General features: G+C 33.7%; 1 long non-coding RNA gene and 1 pseudogene across 1 annotated transcript; one reads left to right on the top strand and one right to left on the bottom strand.

The window, feature by feature from the left end:
* Positions 1 to 6,529: 6,529 nt before the first annotated feature.
* Positions 6,530 to 7,646, bottom strand: LOC126696121 (COMPASS-like H3K4 histone methylase component WDR5B; annotated as a pseudogene).
* Positions 7,647 to 7,731: 85 nt separating this feature from the next.
* On the top strand, positions 7,732 to 10,834 carry LOC126695160 (uncharacterized). Its single transcript, XR_007645982.1, has 5 exons — positions 7,732 to 7,992; positions 8,111 to 8,241; positions 8,578 to 8,644; positions 10,122 to 10,257; positions 10,602 to 10,834. It is a non-coding gene; the product is annotated as an uncharacterized LOC126695160 (long non-coding RNA).
* The last annotated feature ends 4,939 nt before the right edge of the window (positions 10,835 to 15,773 follow it).

The raw sequence follows: 15,773 nt of genomic DNA, 5'->3' as shown, positions 1-15,773 counted from the left end.
AAGACAATATAATTAAAAAAAAAAACTTTTAGTGAAGATGAAGAATAATTTTTGCTTGGTAATTGTAAACAAGAATAATTGTGATAGTTGATTTAAGCAATAATGTAAATACTAGGACATCGAGGTGTTTTCCTATATCGATATGAAATTCTTTGTGATCTAAGAAATTATATGTTTCATAATTGATTGTTCTTGTACAATTAAATATTTATGATTCGATTGAATTGAGACAATTCAAGAACGCATGATAACCTAAATTAATAATACAGTTAGAAAAGTTTTTAGAAAAACCAATTCACTTTAAAAACTGATTTCTATTTGAAACTATTAGAAATTCATCTAAACAATAAGAAAAACATGATTGAACTTATTGAAAGTAGGGAAGAAGTAATACATCAAAAAAAATCTGATTGAACAATAAAATATATTGTTGATAAAATCGTAGAAAGAATCATATTGAATATTCATACTGTATAGAAGAAACATAACCCCTAGCTCTAGCAAAGTGTTTAGGTTGCCATTAGATAAAGGAAAATACAAGGTTCTCTTTGCCCCATTTCGTTTCACATAGCCTCCCTTCAAAACCCTAACATAAAAAGTGTCCAAAGAAAATAAAACTTTTACTATTTTAATTTTCATCCAGATTTATAGCAGTAACTTGTGAGTTAATTTCCACCTTCAAAAATTGTGAATTTCGAAAAAATCAAAACTGGAAAGTTGTAGATATTTAAGTCACAGTTCCAACCCATCTAGCCTTGTGTCAATTGGATTTTTGAGGAGAGAGATACGCCTAAATACTGATTAGTGCTCAAATCTGATTTTTCCTTTTCAGATTCTGCCTCATTGATTTCTTTCCTTATTTGAAGCTTCCAAATATGGTAGACGACCCAAGCACTCCAGCTGCACCTCCTTAGACATTTAAGTATGGTTCTTTAGCTCCTCTTTAATTCTATTTTGGCCTCCATTCTCTCACAAACTCCTGTAAACTCATCTTTTTCACATGATTTCTTGAATGTAGAAAATTACACAAAATGAATGACATCTTATTCAAGAAATTACGTAAAGATAAATAATAAGGACTAATGCAAATCATGGCTTAATTATACAAATTAAGCATAGTAATAAGGAGATAGCGCCCACATAAATATATAACATGTATACATTTTAAGGCGTTATCAATTCTCATGTTGTTAATGTGTTTTGTATAGGATTTTGAATATGTAAGAGAAGTTGTAGAAGAACCTCTATAATGTGCCTAGATGGTATTTATTATCATGTCTTGCAATTGTTAAACTGATAACAAAGCAACCGAAATAGATTGTTCTCGTCGAGGAATGTCTTCAGTTTCTTTCCCTATGTCATCCTTTATGGATTTGAAGTCAGATGGGAACTTATGACCATGGCTTGATTCACCCAAATCTTGTACTTTAAGTTTATTCACTAGAGTTGCAATTTGGAGGTTCTTATCTTGAAGTGCTTTTGTAAGAAGGACAACCCTTTGTTCCATTTTAGCCATCTTTTCTTCTATGTTAGAGGTATTAGAAATCATGACTGACACAACTTCCCAAGATGATGGAGAAGAAAGTGAATCAAAGTGTGCATGTGAAATCTCATCTTTTGGGTACCCTATATTGGGAGAGAAATCATGTGACCAACTTCTTGTGGAGGAAGAAGGGGATTTGCCCCCCTACACTTAAGTTGTTCCAAGGTGGAGATGTCCTTACTGATAACCTTGTTTCTTTCAATAGGGTCTAAGGAGATTATTGTTTGGACCTTGGCTTCCTTGGTTGATTGTGAGCTTTAGGTTGGCTACAATTGATTGCACCAATGCAATTGTTGGTGGTAGCCATACCAAGTCTAATTGAAGCTAGTAGCAAGATGATGGAGATTTCTTTCTTTGAAGGAGAAGGAGATGAAAGGTAGAGACATCCCACTAGGCTTACCAAAATTTATGGACGACTAAATTTCTAGTTTGAAATAAATCAAACAAGTAAAATAATTTCACAAATGTGAATTTGTATTGATGAATGTGTGGTACAATTCTCTGTAATTACAAAAGAGTGATCCTTTGATTCAATCTCCTTAAAAGACTTGTTTGTTGGAATTGTGGTAATGTGTTTTTGACTTAAACACCAAATACCCTTCAATTTGTTTAAGGAATTGTTCAAAGATCTTTGAAGCATAATTACAATGAATCTCTAGCTATGCGCTTGTAGTTTCTTAAAGTTTTTAGAGGCTTTTGAGCTTGATTCTAGTGAACTTTGAGATCTAGGAAGATGATTTGAATGATTCTGCTTCGAATGTTCTTAGTATTCAAGGTTGAAGTTCTTGAAGTTCCTAGAGGCTTTAGGGCTTGATTCTAGCAAAGTTTCTATGCTACTAAATCTTCTTTGATGCTGCTTGAAGTGTGGATATATTCCAAGATATGTTCCAAGATGTCTTGGTGTGTGTAGAAATGCCTTAAAAAGGCTTCTATTTATAGGAGTTTTGGGGGGGGGGGGTGAGCAACACATGGCGGAGTTTGATTAGTGACACATGTTACTGCTTGATTGGAAAAGCTTTAAGACTTTTCCTTCAAGACATATGGCATTGTTTGATTGGCCAAAATGTCTTAATTTTCAAGATGACACATATCCGCAATCGATTGGATTGTTTATGTCATTGCTTAAACGCATCGATGTGTGGCTTTACACGCATCGATGTGTGGCATATGTCATTGCTTACACGCACCGGTGTGTGATTGGTTTTTGCATGCTTTTTATACTTTTTTTTAATGACACTTGGCAAATCTCTATTGGTTTGTGAATGGTGATAGCAGAACCTAGTAGCAGTATGTGACGCTTTGTAATTGGCTATACTTTGTGGACTTGGTAGTATGATATATCAGCTTGTGATAAGTTGAGAATTTTCCCTCTCTACATCTTTTATTTCGAGGAGTGCCATAAGTTATAAGATAAGTATATTTATTATATAAAACTAAACCGAGTGATCTGATTGAGCTTGAACTGAAAATTAACCAATTTGATTAATGCAACTGTGGACACAAATTTCTCAATAGTAGAAAATCAAGCAATTGAAAAAAAAGTGTTCCATAAATATATTTTTGTATTAGTCAAGTAGTGGGTACAATCTCTGTTTTGACTCTTTTACAAGAAATGCTCCTCTGATTCTATCTTCTTTGTGGTCTTGGCTCAAACGCGAAATTTTCTTCACTTTGGTTGGAAGATGGATTGAATGGTCTTCACAACGAATCTTTGGCTTTTGAGCTTATTAGAGATTTGTTGTTGTAGACACTGCATTTTGTACCCCTTACGACTCGGGCCCTTGTTCCCCAATGATGCTAAAATTCTAAGGCCCAAGGTTAGTTTGGGGCCCAATCAAATTACAAATTGACTTGTGAGGCATTAAAATGGAAAATATAACTTTTTATGAGAAAATAAATCTATTTTTGTAAAATAAAAGGTCAAGGAAACCCTCGGCTTGTGTACGCAGGTCTACTGCATGCGTAAGCAAGCATAGACTTGCGCACACAACTAGGGTTTTAGAAACCTATGAAAGACAAGTTTTCTGCATTAAAGATTAAGGTTTGGAATGAATCTCACATCATCTGAGAGTCGTTTCAAACCCCCATTTTTCAACTATATAAAACCTTACATGATATATTTCGAAAACACAGAGAAAATCTTAAGGGAAAACTTAAGATTCATTAGGAATAGTGGATCAAAGAGGGAGTTATTCACAAAACATCCTCAAGTCAATTTTATTTTGATTGGGACCTTTTCTGGTCTTGATCCTCGAGTTTTGAAATTTACTAATAATTTTTGTTTGGTTGTAAATTGATTTGATTGAGGGGAACGATCAAAATCAAGCTAAAAGAGCTTTTGTTTTGAGGTATATGTTCTAACCTCTTTTCTTTCATTTTTGCCTTTAATCTTGCTTTTAATCTTGTTTCTTTGCTTTGTATATGTGTTAACTTGTTTGTTTAGTTTAGGTTTTAGTTGTTTTCTGTTGTAAAGCATGCTAGGTTGCTAGATTTGTTATGCTTTCAGTTTTTGTTCTTGCCTTTTGGGTTAGGGTTCTTTAGGCGTGTCTACATGCACATGCTTTTGCATGCGTACGCAGGCTCAAAGTATGCATACACGTATAATTGGCCTGCGTACGTAGACCTATGTATGTGCACGCATACTCGTGCCCAGAAACCTTAAATTTAAGTTTTTCTACTTCTGTTTCTTTGTTACTTCCATATCATATGCCTTTCTTTGGTCTCTTTTTGTGCTTTCTAAGTCTCTGTTCCTTTGTTTAGTCGTTTGTTTGTTTTTAACATGCTAGATTAGGGTTTTCTTTTTGTTTATTGCTTTGATACCATGAACATGCATTAATATGATTAAGCATTGATGCCATAGGTGCTGTGATACAGTGAGATAAGTGTGGAAAGACATGCATTTACATGGACATGCATTGATTTGGATATGATTTTGTTTGGATGATGAAACATGGATGAGGTTTGCAACAACATGTTTGTTTGATTCTTCCATGATATGATGTCATATGAGATAAGGAATATGATAGATGTATGCTAGACTTTGTGATGTGATGATAAGCATGATAAATGTATGCTAGGGTTTGTGATGTGATGATAAGCATGATAGATGTATGTTAGGTTTGGGATGAAATGACATGTTGTTTGTTTAGATGTATGCTAGTGTGTGTGTGTTTAAGATGCAATATTGAATGTGCCTTTAATAGGATTAAGACATAGGACACAATAAATAGAAGCTGACCTACAAGTCGGGCAGTTTGGGTGCCTAACACCTTCCTAAAATCGTACTTAAACTCCAAACCCATACTCTAGTAGTAAAATCAGTCATTCCACATAACGGTGCTATATTCATGGTTCCTAAACCATAAAACTAGGTGGCGACTCCTTGTTTCTCTGCCTGGGTCCACTTGGCCGAGGCATACTCCCCAAACCCAAATGAAAAAGTGGCACAGATCACGCATTGCGCCCACAACTGTCCTTCAAGTTCTTCAAGTCCTACAAATGTTCTTCAAGTCCTTCAAATGTTCTTCAATTTATTCAAAGAGTCTTGAGATATAATTTCTCTAGAGTTTAGACTTCTTGAGAAACTTGGAGTTCAAAATGAGAGGGGATGTCCTCTATTTATAATGGTTTCACGGGATAAGTTCCACTTTGAATTGATATGCTTGAAGATATGTAGTAGACGCTTGATTGGCCCAAATTTTGCTTAGAGATAATTATCTTTATTTATCTATTTTGATAAATATCATGTTTTGATAAAGATAATAATCAATAAAGATAAATAATTATCTCTATTTTATTTATTTATTTATTTATTTTAATAAAGATAATTATCTATCAATTTCGAATTGAAAATTTATCTTTATTTTATTTATTTATTTTAATAAAGATAATTATCTATCAATTTTGAATATGAAATTTATCTTCATTTTGTGGGCCAAATGACACGTGGCAAATTTTAATATGCCAATGTGATGAAAATTTGGATGACACATGTCATCATTTGATTTAATTAATTTAATGACATATTAATTTAGAATTTGTCACTAAATTTTGATGTGGCATTTTATAATTGGCTTAAAATTTTGCCTCCTACAGTAGCAATTGATGGTGAGTCTGACCTTTCAAAATCCAACGAGAGATCGGGCTGAGTTCCGGGTTTCCTCCTTTAAAACCTAATAATGAGCCTGATCTGATTGACAAATCACTTCTACCTTTGCTGATCTCTATTGTTCTTCATCGTGTGTTGCCTTTCCAATGAGATCTCGATAGATCTGACAAGATCTAGCAAGTGTCCATCAGACATAATAGCTTTGCCATGACTAATCTAATCTCCACTAAATCTGATGGTTTCAACCAAACCAACCATTGGATTAGTGAGGCCATGGCGGGTCAGAGGCTTGTGTACTCACGATTGGCAATGGGTGGCACAATTCAACACTCGAAGTTGTTGGGTCAAGTGGTGGGTGAACCCAAACTCAATCCGACTTAACTCACGAGTACCTTTAATAAAAAAATAGTTTGGGAGAGTAAAATGGGAGGATTGCTAAGGGCATTGGTCCCAACGTGAGCCCACCCCCTATTAGGGGTGGCAAATAGGCGGGTTGAGTCATAAATGGGTTGGGTGTATAATTACCCATTTATCCGTTTATGACCCGTTTATATATAAATTAATTATCCATTACCCACCCAACCCATTTAATTAGTAACCCGCCCATTTAACCCAATATAACCCAAATAAATAAATAACTTGTTACTGGATTTTCCCTTTAAGTTAGCAACTACAAAATTTCTCATAAACCAAACAGGACCCTTGAAAATTGGATTAAAATCTTTTAGCTTTATAACAACATCAACCACTTCATTTTCATTTATTTCCCTAAACTTTCTCACAAACCAAACAGAACTTCTCCTCACTCAGACCAATACCTAGCTAATCAAACAATCTTTTAAGCAAACAAACAAACTTTTAAGCAAACAAACAAATACTCATAGAACTAACTTAAACTTTAGTCTAAACTCTAAAATACAGTTTTTCCCTAATTTTCTTAAAACTTTCTCATCAATAAGTGTTTTCAAAAGCGTACCCTTAGACGAATCCCAAATCTTACAACTCCCATCGTGACTTGCTGATACAATTAACGACCCATCTCGATTGAAATGCATAGACGTAATAGGCATAGAATGCGCCTTGATCACATGCAAACACTTCCTAGTCTTCACCTCCCAAACATGCACCGTTTCGTCGAAAGACCCAGACATTATCAGATTCGATTGGGGGCTAAAGTTCACACAAAAGACCAAATTGGAGTGGCCCTTTAGGGTCTTGTCGTAGGAGGAGTCGTTGGTGGAGGCGCGTGTGTCCCAGATGCGGAAAGTGTGGTCGTCGAAGGCAGAGCAAATGTAGTGGGAGTCAAAGGACCAAGTGAGGTCGGAGATGCCCTCGGAGTAGCCAGTGATGCGGTGGAGGAGTCAGGGTTTGGGTAGACCAGATGATGAGGGTTTTGTCTAAGGAGGTTGAGGCTGAGCAGGGTTTCCGTCGTTTGAGAATTTCACGCTGGGTTTGGGATTTCTTTTCTGTTAAAGTGTTTGGGAAAGTGTTTGGTTACTGAGAAAATCTTAGGGAGAGTAAAACTAAGGGCCGAATGTTTGGGCTTAGAAATATAGAGGTTATATTGTTTATTTAATTTTAGATTTTAGAATGGTGTAATGGGTATTAGTGGGTTTATTTAATTTTAAATTTTAGATGGGTTTAGTGGGTATCAGTGGATTTATCCATTTAGACCCATCTAATTAAATAACCAAATGGGTATTTATCCATTTAACCCAAATACTCAAATGGGTTGGGTTAAGACTTATCCAAATAAGGTGGGTAATGGGCGGGTTCATGGATATGGATAAAAATTGTCATCCCTACCCCCTATACTCAGCTTTTATAGTCTATATATATATATAAAACCGAAGCCTCTACTCTTTCCACAATTTTCCACATCAACATTTTTTATTTATATTTTTTTAATAAAAAAAATAATTAATAAACTATTAATTAATTATCTAATAGTGGGCCATGGCTTCAAGTTGATCAGGTATTGTACCGTAGCTTCATGTTGATCAGGACACAATATGAGACTTGATTTTAAAATTAATAAACTAATTAAAAAACCTATCTTTCTTCCCCAAAGGCAAACCCGATAGAACTCTTGAAACAAACCTAATTAAAAAACCTCTCTTTCTTCCCCAAAAGCAAACCCATTAAAACTCCTTAAACAAACCTATTTTGCTAGTAGACTAAAGAATCAACGAAGAAACAACAAATCAAGCAAAAGATTGTTATCTATCCTCTGTCAAACGCTGACCCAAGCACGACCATGGGTGTTCCTCTCTCAAACGCAGACCCAAGCTCAACCATGGGTGCCAACGTTTTCAATCTCCGACCCGGCCGTTCTCTCTGGGTATTTCTCAATTAATCTATGACTAATCTCTTTTCCTACTGTCTTCAATTAGGTTTTCTGTCAATTTAGGGATTTCAATTCCTAACCCTTTTTTCCTCTCTATTCTTTTTTGTTGAAGTCAGGGAAACACTAATAGAAAATTAAATTCTACAAGTTTTGTAAGAAAATATTGTGGATATGAATGGGTTTCGTAGTGGAGATAGTATTGAAGAGCCTCCCAACCCTCAAAATCTATCAACAATCCTACAGGTTTTGCTTTATCTTCAAGTTTTGCTTTATTTGCTATTTACGTTTTTTTAGCATATCCGATTTACCTTAGCTTAATCGTCTGTTTGGTTGAATAATTATTTGGCGTAATAGGGAATTAAAAATGTGTTGATGAAATTTTTATTTTTTGCTTTATAATTAATTCTTAATTTGGTTTGTATTCTAGAGTTGATTGTATTTTGTAGTTTATAATTTTGAATTTGGTTGGATAATTTTATTATTATTTGTGAATTTGAAATTTAAAGTAGTTGAGTATGAGCATATTTGTAAACCTGTAGTTTGGCTTTGTTTGTGGTTCTAATATATATCAAATTTCAGGAAGGGGTTACTCAGTATGTGGTTTGACCTATAAAACTTCAATGCTGCTCCATGATGGTCCTCTCAGGTTCTCACATTTTCTTATTTTGTATTTTAATTCCTTTTTCTATTTGGTTGGAGATTTGTATTTTTCTTTATTTATTTATTTATTTTTTTTGTTATTATTAGTAGCCTTGGTTGGAGTTTCTTAATTCCTATAAGATATTGTTTGAAATACAAAGTATTTTGGCTGAATTATTATGTAAGCCTCCAATTAAGAAGTTGTATAACTGACTGGAAACTCAGATTCAATTTATTATTTTCTATTTGATTATTGAATTCCCTGTAGATTTTTTGTTTGGGGCAGGGTTGGAGTAGACTGTGTGTATCTGTGGGAGTCTTTTTTATATCATTATCGGTTTATTAAGTTTAATCTAAACTGTATATGCAATATTGTGGCTCTATTTGGATTTTGAAGTTTATTTTATATTAGAAGTATTTGCCATATAAAATATTAGTAGTAAATAGTGTTAGGGTATGAAAATATCAGAACACAAGTACCGTTTTACATATAATATACCCGGCTGGCTCTGGTAATTTAGTCTTCACACATTTGTGATATCATTATAACTACGGCGTGTAGCTCTGGATAGGTGCTTCCAATAATTGGGTTATTGGATTTAATTTTGTGAATTCTTATTTGGGTTCATGTATGGCTGCCAATGTCTGAATTCTTATTGTAATTTTTGCATGATTGGGTGCTGGTTACTTGAGATTTTAAGTTTATTTTAGGTTTCTAATTGTGATGGGAATGCCCTGTTTTAAACATATTGTCTTTCATTTCTATTTGCTGGGAAATCTAACTAAATATCCAGCACAAACTTTGTGATATTGATGGCTGACAGATCGTTATTATTCTACTGTTATAAGTATGAATATTTGATCTAAATTCAAATCCTACTGTAGTTGCATGAGCCCTTTGTTGCATGCCATAAATGACCTACGAAAATCTTAGATTAAAATGAGAGGTAGCTAACCTAACTTCTAGCTAGCACTTCAATTCTTCAAGAGACAATGGATCCTCTGTAAATAAATTGAATCTATAAATATTGAAGTTGTAATGTCATGTGTTCTGTGCATTGTCCATACCCTCCTTGCTTAAGAAGTGTCCAACAATTACATGTGATAGGAGGGTCCCTTGATGGGCCTGAAATTAACAATCTCAATTCTCCGGTTCATCTTTTCAATTTCAACGTTGACCATTACATTTTATTTATGAATGGCCTTTTTGTGATGGTACGAAAGTGTTTAATAAGGTCAGTTTAATTGGCTCTGCTAGCCCTGAGATGCAATGCGTTTACATTGGAAGAAAGAAAGGGCCACTGCATTTCAAGCTGAATGTTAAATTGTACAATGTCATATATACATCATAGTATTCATTATTGTACCATAGATATAAGTTTATATATAGATAATTGTTTTTTTTTAATGAATCCCGTGCATTGTAGGAGAGTATAACTTATTGTCAACAATACTATGTCTAATATCTTTATGTAATATAATAGGCTGGTGGAAAATAACCAACCAATAGTACAAATGCCAAAGCAATTCAAAGCACAAGTGACAATTCAAGAAGAGATGAACATCAATAGAAGAACCATAAGTGAAATAACAAAAGTTATGTGGGACTCTGGTAATGAGGTAAGAAAAAAGAAAACCTTGAACAATATAGACCTGCTTTTACAAAAATTAACTATAAAATTATGAATTGATTGATATCAAATTCAATTTCTAGGAAACTATCTTTACCTGTTAGGAAAAGATTATAAACATTAAGATAGATAATTCTGGTTGGTATATTATCTGTTGCAAAGTATGTCGTAAAAAGGTAAAATCAAGAGATGAATTTTTATGGTGCGACAATTGCAACAAAAAGGCATGCTTCCCAATCCCAAGGTATACAAAATGAAAATGTTTACTTTTTATATTAAAATACACAATAACTAATATGATATTAACATTATATATTTCATTTCTCTTATCAGGTATAGAATTCAAGAGCAATGTGCAACTCACACTAACATTTGTACTCAAGGAAAACTAAAGGACATATTCAGTGACTATTACGAAGCAACAAAGGAAGAAAATACAAAAAACGCTTTAAAGTTGTCTTTCAATTTATTTTAAATATTGATTAAGTAGTTCTTTAAATTTGTGTTTCATACATTTTATGGATAATTGAGGATGTTAAAGATTTAATTCTTCATTTTATTTTAAACTTATGTTTGATTTCTATTTTTTATTATGTAAGTTAATGTTTCATATCAAGATTAATATTTCATATCAAAGATAGGAATCTATAAAAGTGGAATCCTAATGTACAAGCAAAGAGGAAGAGAAAAAGAATAGCTTACATCTTTATACACTAGCTTTCCCGTGCATCGCACGGGTTAGCGACTAGTTACTAATATTTTTCTTCCTCATTTACTTATATGGAAATAAAATATAAACAAATCATATACTAAATATGATTACACATTGTGGTTAAAGCAAGTGTACTTTCAAATGTTAGTTTTTGTAGCTAGTTGTAGTATAATATCTAATTCTATAGCAAATTTTGTAAGTTTCTAAAGTATTAACCCAAGATAAACTGATACTGGCTTCAAATTCTCTATCTACTGGGGATAGTTTTTCAGTCTTTTTCTTGCTTATAAAGTATGCTAGGTAATCACCATGGCGTACTGTAGACGTTCAAGCTACGTTGTCACCATAAATTACTCACTACTGAATTTAATAAGAGAGCCTTACAATTGCAGGCAACATGGTAGCATTTAGCCCAAGTGCTCACAAGGGTACAACTCGACCTGATCGGGCCAAGCATGGGAGCAGGTCTTTTTTTTTTTTTTTTTTGAGAAACAGCACTGTGGTGCATTAAATTACGCAATACCAGCTAAATCAGCATGGGAGCAGCTCTCTTAAGCTGACATCTTGGCAGTTTTTCTACATTCATGGCCTTGGCTTAACACATGTAATTTTTGTGGTTTGATGGTAGCATAAAATAAGGCTCACGGCTAGTTATTGTTTCATTAAACCCATAAACTTGTTTACATTCGTTTTAATTTAACATAACATTTGATAAAAAAAATGGGAAGATTCATCCTCTAAGAATGTTACGCAGGTAATGGTTATGTGACATGGTTATTTGACTCTTTAAACCTTATCTTTTACTGTGAAAAATTTAAGTATGTGGAAAGGAAAAGAAACTACTAAATTCTGTAATTAACCCTATAATTTGGGAGTAATTTTAAATTAAACAATTTAAAAAGTTTTAATTAAAACTTTGTATTTTTTTAATTGTTTCAATCTATATTCTTAATGAATCATTGGTAACTTAAAAGGAAAAGAAAAAAAAAAAAAAAAAAAAGAGAAAAAGAAGAAGTAAACTACTTATGCATTAAAAAATTGGTCACAAGAGCACCAAGCGATCTTTTATTGCGAAAAGGGTCTCAAAATAATTAGCATTTTAATAACGACTTTATCTACAAAATTGGTTGTAATTTTACCCTACAACCTTATTCAATATCTTTTTAATGAAGGTAAATTTTGACAAATTCACCATTAGATTACATAATCTTCTTATATCCTCTATGTTTGCAAAATTTATAGCAAATTAAAGAACAATAGTTATGTCATCAATAAATTTTTTAAATTGTAAATTTTTGTGATTTAAAATTATGCATAAAATATAAACTTATAAATTATATAATAAATAATATTTGATTGACACAAAATTAGACATGCGTATTAAGAGCGTAAATAATATGCAATTCAACGGTTAAATTTTCAAAATATGTAGTAATGTTTATTTTATTAAATAAGGTTGTAGCCTTAAGTTACAACCTATTTTGTAGCTAAACTTTGTCCTTCTAATTAAATAGTATTCATTTGTTAGGATATTTGATGTGCTTTATTAGTAATATTCTAGTGTCAAAATGCTATATGTATATGTGTTAGGGTCGTGTACACTGGGCTATATTGGATGATATACTATTGTATTTTTGTTGTGGCTGTGTATGCTGCTGGTTGCTAATGGATGCCATTGCTATATTTGCTGTTGTGTATGTGAGTTGCTATTATTGTATGGCTCAATAGCTGAAGCTGCATAAATTGTTCAAGTTGTTGAAGCATGGTTGGAGCTACTGCTTGCAGTTGAGAACAAGACAAGCCTTGTTAGTTGTAACGCCTTGACCCATCACTGGCATGATATTGTCGGTTTTGGTCACATAAACCTCACAGCTTTAAAATGCTTCATAATAATAAGATACAACCAGAAGATCAGCCAAACAATCAAAAGTCAATTTCTATAAGAATGGAAAGATCTCAAGCACAAACATAGGAGGATGTATTGCTATGATTTGATTGTAATTAGCATTGAATCTCTTATTGATTTGCCCTAATTGAATTTGCATTATTTCTTTTCTATATCTTCTATATAAATTCAATCTCTATTCACATTGGCAATGTTGAGTTTGTTGTTGTTGATACTCGTTTCTAATAAAAGGGGCCCAACAGCCAAAAAGCCTAATAACGAGCAAAGAAGAAATAGAGGAAAGAGATTGGTAAGCAATGGTAAGAGAGAATGGGCCACAAAAGCTCAAAAAGAAAGAGATAAGGCCTAATGGGCCAGATTGGTAGAAAATAACAGTAGATAGGCCCAAGAAATGACAAAAGTAAAACAAAGAAATAATGGGCCGCAAAACCCCGAAAAGAAAGAAAGAAGGAAACAAGGCCCAATAGGCCAACTCGATAGGAAATGGCAACAGACAAGCCTATGGGCCCATGAAGAGACAAAAGTATGGTAAACCCGAGAAGCCCACGCCATCCTTCCATAAAGGATAAGCACGGGCAGAAAGGACACAGAGTATAATGAAACAAAGTTGAATGGCAAAAACGTGGGAAAGAAAGAAAACAAAAAGAAACAGAGAGTAGTGGAGCAACCATGCTATGGTCGAAATACCACTAACTTGTACCCAACCAATGCATGGGTGGTGGGCCCTCAGTCAAGAGATTTACAGATGGTGTGGTTTGGCAGAAGGGGAAAATGACCTATTTCAGGTTTCCAGCCAGGACCTCTTTTGGGAGATGCTTTGTTGGGATGGCACCTTTGCCCAAAAATAGGTAGTAAGTGGCTGGGACTATTTGATGCATGCTAGAGAGGTAGGTAGTGAAAGACCTATGGCCTTGTCCATCCAAGGGAGAGGGAAGGGCTCACAACAGAACCAAACGAATCGGAACTTGCCATGGAATGGGTAGTGGAAGGGAGAGAAGGTACTAGGCATGCCCAGAGTTGGTGGTGGTCGAATAACCAAACAAAAATGGTTGCTGAGCCATAGGGATAAAAGGGAGAAATCCCATATGGGATAGCCTAGTATAAATAGAAATAGTAGTCGTAATGTAAATGGGATAGCAACCAGGGCTAGAAAACAAAGAGAATTGAAAACATAAACAATAGAGAGAAAGGAAAAGGTGAAGTAAAAAGGAAAGAGAGAAAACACATTAGAAAGGTATGCATTGATAGGTTATTTTTTCCCTCCTCTTTAAGAAAACCCATTCTTTGAAATTCTAGAAGCAGCAATAAGTAGCCATCTAGGCCCATTCCCCAAAATGCACAACCTTGATGGTATAACCCAATAGCAAAGTTGTTCAAGTTGGGGTTTGAGTTCCTTTTCAATTCACTTGTTATGAGAAGATCCATCATTTTACATTCTGCTATAGCATTCTTAAACTTCATTGTATTGTTTAACTTTCTGCTGTATTGACCGCACTAGTTATCCTGTTGACTGACCTTTTTGCTGCAACCAACTTACATGCTATAACTAACATTTTTGCTATAAGACATTTACTTTTAAATTTGCAAAATGTGTACTAATGCTTGCCAATTAATATACATATCTTTGTTAATATTCGTCGTCTTTACCTTTGGGATGTTAGGCTTGTGCATAAATTGGCCCTTAGCAAGGTCCTACTAGAATAGTAGGTTAGACTCAACTCTCCAATCCACTGCAGAATGGGCTTGAGAATAGCAAAACGGGCCTCAACCCTTTAACATAAAAAGCACCCACAATTGTCGTGTTGAAAAATTTGTGGGTAAAAAGAAGGGGTGAAAGAAGAAGAAAATTCCTAGTTTTTCTCTCATATTATTTGAACATACAAACCGATGTTATGGTTTTTGTATTGAAATCACCAATTTAAAAAGAAGTGCAAGTCCATTATTTTAATTTGCTCTAGTTGATTCTATGCCATGCTATGTTATGTTTTTATTTTTATTTACCTCTCTTTCCTGTGATAGTCACTAAACAAAGTCAAGTCTATTATCTCATCAAAAAAAAGAAAGAAAAAAAGAAGTCAAGTCTATTATTTTCTAGGAAAAAAAGTCCATTATTTTAAGGCTCCGTTTGGGAGTTCATAAGTGAATGGAATGGAATGATCATAAAGGAATGGAAAGGAATGAAATGGAATTAAGTAATCTTAATTGGATATTTTAAAATAAAGGAATGGAAATGAATGAAAATGAATGGAACGTAAGTAATCTTGTTTGGGAACAACATGGAGGGAATGGAATGAAATTATTTATGACAATATTACTATTAGACCCCTATTTTAAAATAAATGATTGAATACATAGAGGTATTTTGGGAGTTTTAGTAAAAAAATCATTAAATCTAATTTCATTCTCTCTCATTCCTCCTAATTTCGAGGGAAATGAAAATTTGAGGTTTTAAGGGAATAGAGAGGAATGAGTGTTCCCTCCTACCAATTCCATTCATTCCCACTTAAACTCTCAAACAAGGGAATGAGCTTTCTATTCCCTCCATTAAAACTCCCAAACAAGGGAAATGAAGAATATTCTAAAATTATTATTTTTATTCCATTCCATTCTATTCCCTCCTCCCAAACGAGGCCTAATTGTTGGAAAGAGCTTCGAATATACTCCAATGGAAATTGTTTAATTTTTTCCCTCTCTTTCCCCCCTTGGCTTTGTTTTTAGTTAATTTGAAATGTAAATTATGGTTGGTACAAAAATGTTTTAAATTCCATTTTGGATCTGGTTTTGATTTGTTTATTGAAGTAGAACATTTTTATATCAGCCTACTTCAACGTAGAATTTGAGTTTTATCACTAAATTTACTAGATTGGTTGGAATTTAGTGAAATATA

The sequence above is a fragment of the Quercus robur genome, chromosome 8 (assembly GCF_932294415.1).
Source record: "Quercus robur chromosome 8, dhQueRobu3.1, whole genome shotgun sequence".
NCBI classification, from domain to species: domain Eukaryota; kingdom Viridiplantae; phylum Streptophyta; class Magnoliopsida; order Fagales; family Fagaceae; genus Quercus; species Quercus robur.
Note: the sequence above shows the minus strand (reverse complement) of the source record. Positions and strands in the feature narration are given on the sequence as shown.